The sequence below is a fragment of the Callorhinchus milii genome, unplaced genomic scaffold (genome assembly GCF_018977255.1).
Source record: "Callorhinchus milii isolate IMCB2004 unplaced genomic scaffold, IMCB_Cmil_1.0 Scaffold5, whole genome shotgun sequence".
Lineage (NCBI taxonomy): Eukaryota > Metazoa > Chordata > Chondrichthyes > Chimaeriformes > Callorhinchidae > Callorhinchus > Callorhinchus milii.
The window spans coordinates 31,035,764-31,044,664 of NW_024704746.1; positions in this window are offsets into that span (position 1 = coordinate 31,035,764).

The following is an 8,901-nucleotide window of genomic DNA, read 5'->3' on the forward strand; positions in this document are numbered from 1 at the left end:
ATAATAAAAAGTAATAATAAAAAGACCTTGCATTTGATATAACGCTTTTCACATCTTCTAGACGTCTCAAAGCGCTTCACAGAATAGACTGTAAGGTGAATTGACTGCATATTTTGTGGGCAAAAAATGGCAGCCAATTGCGCACATCAGTGTCCCACAAACAGTCATGGATTGAAGTGACCAATTTATTATTGTTTTTTTGAGGGATTATTATCAGACGTGTGGAGCAAGGAAACGTACCCAAAGTTTCATCCTGCTGGGAATCCAACCACTGAGCTACAGGACTCCACATGTACGAACATTGCTCAGAGTACGAATGTATTTTTTTAAAATATAAATCGTCCATATAATCCTATTTGCATATCACCACCAATTCTGCGGAGACCAGTAGTCTCTCTCTATTTGTCTTCCTTGTAGCTTTGCCATCGGTCTTATGATTACAAGTGATTGACCTTGAGACAAGGAGTGGTGGAGCCAGTTGAGTAAGTGATTTGGCTGACGTGTAGTGATGAGATTAATCTGCGGGATTGTTGGCCAAGACAGAGAAAAAGTGGCAAAGTGAAAGAGACAAAAACATTTCTCTACAAATATTTCCATACAAGATCAATGTCGCTCGGAGATAAATTTTTCCATAAACTTTAGTTCTGATTTGCAATTAGGGCAAAAGCTGCAATACCTCATAACAGATTTATTTGATGGTTATCTCATTTGGGATAAAGCATCCCATTTACACCTTTTTTAAGATTATTTGTATAAGGATTACTCTCACTGTTCAATTTCCAATTTTGTATTTGAAGTAGTAAATGTTTGATGAATTTGGTCAAATGAGTCAACATTGAATTTCAGGAACTGAGTTTCAAAGAGTCGCGCAATTATTTGCAACTTGACTGATCATTTTCTGCTATGCCAACTGGCAATTCCAATGAATGTGGTTCAAGTAACATATGCAGATCTTGAGGTTAATGCAAAATATAAGTAACATTTCAGATTTGGACAGCACAATGCAGCCTCTTTGTAACTTAGTTGGGAACCAAAATATAAACCACTCTATAAACGGCCATATCAGATCCATAAGTGCACAATTCCAGGGAAGCAGGAAGCCAGCGAGAAAGACAGTACAATATGCCAGATGTCGCAGTGTTACCATATTAAATCCAAACCTATCTACTCTATATATTGAAGAGCTTTATATGACTGAACATTATTACTGGTCACAGTGCAAAGAGGGCAGGGGGAGGGGTATGAATGTACATAAGGAGTTCAAATTTTCTCCAAAATATTGAGTTATAATGACATTATATTAAGCAAATCGAGGTATGCATAGACCTAAATTGGTACAATCACATTATAGAAAGTCAATCTGAATTTTTAACTTGGATTAGATTCTACCTAAACAAAGTTCAAGTTGCGTGCACTGGATCACTGATATCAGCAAAAAACATCAGGGAACAAATATTCCCATGTTATGTAAATATGTCAAATTGTACGATATGTGAATGAACAAAATTCAGTTCAGGTTCCTTAAACTTGGGGCATTCCTGATCCATGTGCTTCACAGAAGCCTAGAAGATATGCAAATAATATATAATTTTTAATGCAACAAGAACATCTTGAAAAACGCACATCTTTGAATTCAATTTAGTATCGGATTTAAGTGTTGTGACTTTTAGTGATCATTTGTGATTCTCTCATTCATAACAGTAACTCACATCAAACGGCAGAACAATTGAAGGTTTTAGCAAAACATTTCATGTGAACTTTGCAATGGTTTGGACCAATCAAATCCAATCATTGTGTTAGCGATTAATTCATTTGAAAATCTGAGCCCAGCTATTTGAGCTTTAAAACCAAAATTTTTTTTATATATAAGAAATTATTTCAGTGCTGAAGAATGTTTAATAATTGACAAAGTCTTGCTTCATTCCTCAGCTTTAGCTTAAAGACCTTCCAACAATCAGCAAACACATTAAGTAAATAAAACCTTCGTCACAAACCTCAGCATGATTTTTATTGAAAGTCTGCCAACTGGGTTATGATACAAGAAACTGACATTCTTTAAAAAAAGTCTTTAAAGCTTATTTGCTTTGCGAAGGTTAATTTTTTTTTCTAAATTGCTTAAATATTGTTTGATTCCGCTTTGCTGTTTAGTTCAGTGAATTAAAAGAAATCCTGTGGACACAAAAAGTAGCATGTATTACTATATCTCACAAATTGCAGTGCTGATAAACCATTCCAAAAAGCCCACTAACTATTTTGAATGCACTAATATAAGACATAATGGCTGGCAAATACAATTCTTTCTGAAAAAAAAGATATGTTCAATTTATTCCATGGCTATAACCAATATGAACAATTTATTTGGTTGATCGGATAACTTGCTAATGGCTAAATCAGGCAACATTTTTATTATTATCGTACTGTTGAATAAATTTAATTTTTTTATATCTAAGTTTGCTGTCCAGCTATCTCTCTTTAATTACAGAAGAGACAATAATGTATATAACACCAATTAATTCTCAATGCTACAAGTTCCAGAACCCAAATTGTGTTTGCATAATACTCAAATAGAAGTTTACCATTTGAACATCTCCATCTTAACATCTCTCCAAGAACATCAACAAATCTGGGAACTGACTGCGCCTTTCTTTATTTCTATCCTGCCAGCTGAGATCAGTGCAACCCAATACACAGTGGGAATTTGAATGGGACCTTTCAACTATCTACCTATATGGTCTCTTGGTGGAATAGGTCCCTGAGCCATTGGAAATCCTAAATACATCAATTTAATGAAAACTTTTGTGCTAGGCAATAACACAGTTGGGGAATAAAAGCGGCTTCTTTGTTCGTGGTATCCGGTGCGAGTTGAACAAGTTCAAAAGACAAGTTCAAAATAAGCAGTTGAAGGTCTGGAGAATGCTTGCTAATTACTGATATTGGAATAGTTCAATGGTTTGTGGCAGTGTAATTTCTGACAGTTGTTATTAATCACTTCACAATTAGACTTTACCAGGCTCAATAATAAACATAAATTCACCAATGCTATTCCAGCTAAATTTAGATTAAAAATTAATTGATAGCTAACTGGGGCTGCTCTTAAAGGAAGTGACAGGATGACAAATGGAGTCAAACTCAGAGTATTATTGAGTCCTCAGCTGAAAGTATGTAGTTTCATGCCTTGGGCTTCAGATTTGCATTCCCTTCTTACATAACCAAACAATCTGAAAATATTAGACTTTTATTTTCAGAGAAAGAAAAGCATTTAAAACAATGTGTATACATACCCAAGGAATCCTAGATAATGTTGGAATTTCTCACTCCTTCCCCCCCCCCGCCCCACGAGGCAAAGGGGAATCATTCATATTTCAACTTATTTTGCTTTTTACTTAAATACTAAGTTTTGAAGGTATGACAGTGAAGATATGACGGTGGCAGGCACATGTGTATACATGTAGTGTCAGCCTAGAATTTGAGCTCAAAGTCCCTGAACCCACTACCTTCTGACTCCCAGTCACTTGACAATAATTGCCTGTAAAAACACTTTGAAATACAACATTATAGGTGCTGCATCAAGTGTAAAGATATATCACATCTGGCTGCAACCCTCCAATCAAGTACAGTCAGACTCTACAGTTTTCTTTTCTCCCCTTCATTGCTTGACACGAAGCCAGTATCTGTCCATCAAAAGCTAAGCCATGAACTGGCCAATTCTTTTCTGAATGCTTTAGCCAAGTCCATAGAATGTGGTTATTTATTCTGAGTATGAACTCATTGACATATTTCTTGTGAGTTGATTCCACAGGCATCTTACAGCCTATCATCTGGACAGCACTCCACATGAATAATGCGCTTAAAATATTTAAAGTTGTAGTTCTTCAACTGACCACTTCAGGCATTCAAATCCGAAATTATCCAGTGTGACACAAAAATCCAAATAACTTTACACCAGCTCAATTCAGTTCCAATCTTATTTGGAATTCACTTTAGAGTTTGAGCTCTTTCAATATTAGTAAAACAGTTTGAACTTCAAAGTTCTAGGCCTGGCTAAGCATTATTTATAAAAATTACTCAATAGGTTTGCAAAATTACAATATAACAGAAAACCGTAAAGAAGAAAGGACAGAAAATAAAATTCAAAATGTCACCAAAGAATAGCATTCCATTAGTCCACTTCACGGTTAATTTTATACCATCTCAATGGCAGACGGTTGGCTGCATTTTACTCTAATAAGCCTTAACAAACACATCAGCATAAAGCTACAAACCCCATCTGTTTGCCAAATCATGGCAGATAAATAGACAATCAGAGATAAGCATTGAACAAAGCATAGAGGTGTCCCATGATTTTCTCCCTTGGGTCTTTTTCCATTGTTTCTGCCTCCGCCAGTTACTGTATCACTAAAATGATTTGAGTCATAGTGAAGAGTTATGCTTTGATGAAGAAATATATTTACGGATAATGAAAGAACTCTTGCTTGCTTGCCACTGATCTGTGTGGGAATTAGTGACACAGAACAGAAGTTAGTTAATGAAGACAGGAGCGATAAACTATAGCCGAGAACTAGTTGTACGGAAGTTAAAGGGGACCTCATTGCTGATGGTGAAATCATTCGTATGATTATTGTGAATGTTGCTAAGCTGCTTCTTTCACTGGTCAAAGTGCTCTGTATTCACTCATTAAGCATCTGGTCACCATTGCTTTTTTNCTCCTGTGAGTTATGGTTGAATAATGTAATCAAGTGTGTGTAGTTCCTGCGCGTAAACCCATTGACCCAGGTATGTTTAATGACTTAAATAAGATTGTCAGAGGAACAGACTCTGCACAAAACACAACCTCTGAAGCTTCCGTGGCATCATTCACCCTGGATTCATAACAGGAGCAAAGATGTCATGGCAACCCAAGTGATCTCAATAATGAGCAGAATGTTCTGACCTGGGGAATAAGAAACAGGAGCGTTCACACTAATTAACTGGAAAGATAAGTAAATAACATAAGAAGGGAATGATTTTAATGCTGCATTTAGTTTCCTTATATAGACTGCATATGCAGGAGTCCTATAGGGTATTGGTTAGGGCACTCGCCCCGCAAATGGGATGACCTGGGTTCGATACCCGGCAGGGCAAGTTTCCTTACTCTACATTATTAGTTGATTGTAGGATCACTTTCCAGGGTAATAAACCCTCCAAAATAATAATAATAATAATAATGTGGTCACTCAATCCACGACTGTGTATGGGACATTGCTGTGCGCAAATGGCTGCTGCATTTCAGCCACAAAATACACAGTCAATTCACTTTACATTATAGATGTCTCAATGACATGATAAGGCGCTATATCAATTGCAAGGATTATTATTACAGTATTATTAGTATTATTTATATACATCAACTTTGTCAATGTCTACTGAGATCCATTTCCGGTGCACTTTATCCATCACATTTATTGTGACTAGGATCCGTGCAGCACTTTCATTGTTAAACAAATAAAGTTGTTTCCTTCTTTTTCTTCATCCGCATTAATATGTAATGAATAATCAGAAGTATGCAACAGTGCACTTAGCACAAAAGAAAGGCACTCTGATCATTTAATAAGCTTTGTATGTGGGATCAGACAGCAACCTGAGCCATTGAAGAATAAGGATTTTTATTTTGTTCTTATGATCTCTAACAAACTTGTTTGAGTTTGTGAGGCGTAATGTTTCAGAGGCTTTGGTGACAATGACCTGACCTGCTGCCAAATTCTGCCATCACACCTTCACCCTAGTCTCAGCTCTGACAGCAGTTTCTCTACAGCATTACCATTACACCATTTGGAGTCCTGTAGCTCAGTAGTTAGAGCACTTGCCTTGCAAGCGAGACATCTGGGTTCAATTCCAGGCAGGGCGAAACCTTGGGCAAGTTTCCTTACTCCACAATAATAATAATCCCTCCAAAAAAAGAAAACAATAATAAATTGGTCATTTTCAATCCACGACTGTTTGTGGGACGCTGCTGTGTGCAATTGGCTGCCGCGTTTCGCCCACAAATATACGGTCAATTCACTTTACCGTCTATTCTGTGAAGCGCTTTGAGACATTGAGATGACATGAAAAGCGCTATATCAAATGCAAGGAATATTATTATTATTTCTGACAGGAACAGCTCAAATATTATTGCCAATATAAAACTTGAATAGGAGAAGATACAACACCTTCCCACAACCATAAAAAACTGTAATACTGTGTCATAGGGACAATTTAATCCAACATGCCTAAATTCAAGGTCAGTGGGTTTCATTTTCAGTTGTACTGTACAGTTGCCCTTTTTGGCATAGTCACAGCTATAACTTTGATATCATACCACTTTAAATTGGTTGAGAACTTCTTTACAAAATGTCGAAGACATGAGTGAATATCCATGAGACTTAAATAATAAATCTGTATCATGTTTAATGAGGTTGGAAAGAAATCTGAGTCTCCGCTGATCATGGTTCCTATTTGTGACATACAATCTATGGAGTAGGCATAGTTGTACTAGTTCAGCGCCAGAAACAGCATTTTAGATTATATTAGAAGATGATCAACCCTTGGCCCTCATGATATCAATTCTATCAGTAGGATCATAAAGAGAACATGGCTTTCAAGAGTATAGGGTAATCTATATCTATCTCCTAAATATGTGGATTAATTGCTTTTAATTCTATATTGCAAATAACTACCAAGATGATCCATTTTAATAACAAACATTAGTCATTGTATTTAGTTTGAATTATGGTGGAAGAGGATTGACTAAATATATATAATAAATGTTTAAATGGTGCTTTAAATAAGATGCCACTTGGTTCTGTGTTATAATATTCAATATGCATGATGGGTGTTCAACATACTAACTTAGAATACTTTGAAAAGTGATTGCGAATTAAGAGCTCTGAAAGTGCTAAAAATAAATCCACCGTGTGAAGTAAATAACCTCAGTATATCATTTCAGGTATAAAAGGCAGAAAACCAAGAGTAAGAGTGAAACGTGAATGGGTGGCATTGAATAAGTGTTCAGTCAGTGTTCAGCGAGATAGTGTTAGCTTTCTCTATCACAGACTGGTGTGGAATGCATTGTCTCATGTATTTCCAACACATAAAAAAAATTTCCTTACATGAAAACTTGTCAGCAAACATTTATTAAAATAACTATTAAGGAACAATTGAAGTGTTCACAATGGAAATGTCTAGAGTTGTTAATGTCATTAGTGCTTATGGAGATGACTTTTTTTTAACCTATCCACAACAAATTTCACACCAAGGCTGCAGTACTTTTAATTACCGCTAATTTCACTGTACCATGTCTGAATTTCTAGATTCACTTTATTTCACTAATATTTATTTTTAAGAGATACCCAAAGTGCATATTTATAGTCACACACATTTACAGAGCAATCAACTTGTACTTAATGGATTTTTCCAAACACAAACAGTTAGTCTGAAACTGACAAACAGATGAACGTCAACTACAGCCTTAGTGAAATTTGCAAGTCAAAGATTGAGTACACTTTCGTTTCAGGTTTCTATGAATTTCCTTTCAAAATTTGTGGGAAATATTTTATTCAGTCTGTGCAAACATATCAGGGTTAAAATTGCAATATGTAATGTAACAATTAATTGGGCCAAACCACTGGGCAGAAGTTGGAAGGTGTTCATGTCCAAAACAGGTGAACAGGTTGGCAGGAAAAGGTGGTTAAGACCAGGACACTGGACTCATTTGAAAAAACAGTTTGATGCTGCGATGGGAGAACAGTAAGATGGGCATTCTGGAGGGATAAGATCAGATGGGCCAAAGGGTCTTCTTCATCCAAACTAATCTTGTGATCTTGTGAATGGACCATTTAAGAATAATTTGCCAATAATTAAGCTAATTTAGCAGCTATTGGGTCTTGTAGCTAGTAGTTCATCAGTACGGCCATGTTCTTCAGTATGGCTCAAATCAAATTCAAATTAATTTCAATTGATTGATGTTCAATCTGTTTCAAGAGATATCAATGAGATCCTTTGGATTTCTTCAGGTTCAGTTTAAATTTTGGATGAAAAAGTTCTTCAAAGCCATTGTTGGTGCTCACCACAAGATTTCCCTGTGATTAGTGTCTAAGTGGCTGCTATTTATAAAGCCATTTTTTCTAATCAGACCTGATCAACCAGTGGAAGGTGGGAATTTTTTTTTATATTCTTTGTGTAGCTGGGCCTTTATTTTTATGCAGTATACTTTTATAAAGAATGCATGTCCATATGACCACATACTCCAGTGGATGGTGCACTGGTTGTCTATATTTACAGGGAGTCTGGAGGGGATGCCCAGCCCTTTTGGTAGTTCAGTAGAATAATTTTCATCAAAACCTTCATGGTAAAAATATTGGAACCTGTTTAGTCTCCCCTAACAGGTAGTATAGCCTTGAGTTTGCCTATGAATTTGGACTTCATATGAGACCAATGTTAGATGTTTTGTTAGATCTAGTACTGAATGCTTCAGCAGATACACAGTGTAAAAAACAGTGTATCAACCTGTACAAAACCTTACAACTGCTGTCATCCACTTTCCATCGGGTGCAAGGATTTAATTTTCTCCCAGTGCAATGAAATTCATATTAATTAAGTCTAGATTGCTAGTAATTACTCTATTAAATAATATGGTCCAAAAATCTTCAACAGAGAATTAAAACATATGCAGATTAGCAGTTTAAGATCATGCACATAAAAAGCTGCTGATTACCAGCACAAGAAAACTATATATTCTGAGCTACTGTTTTTATTTTTAATACTGAAGAATCATTTGATATAAATTAAAAAATGGGACGTTCATTGTCACAGATTAGTCCTAACGATGTTTATCCCACCTGCGTGCCATTTGTTCATTAAGCTTCATTAGTTCTTAGCTGTACT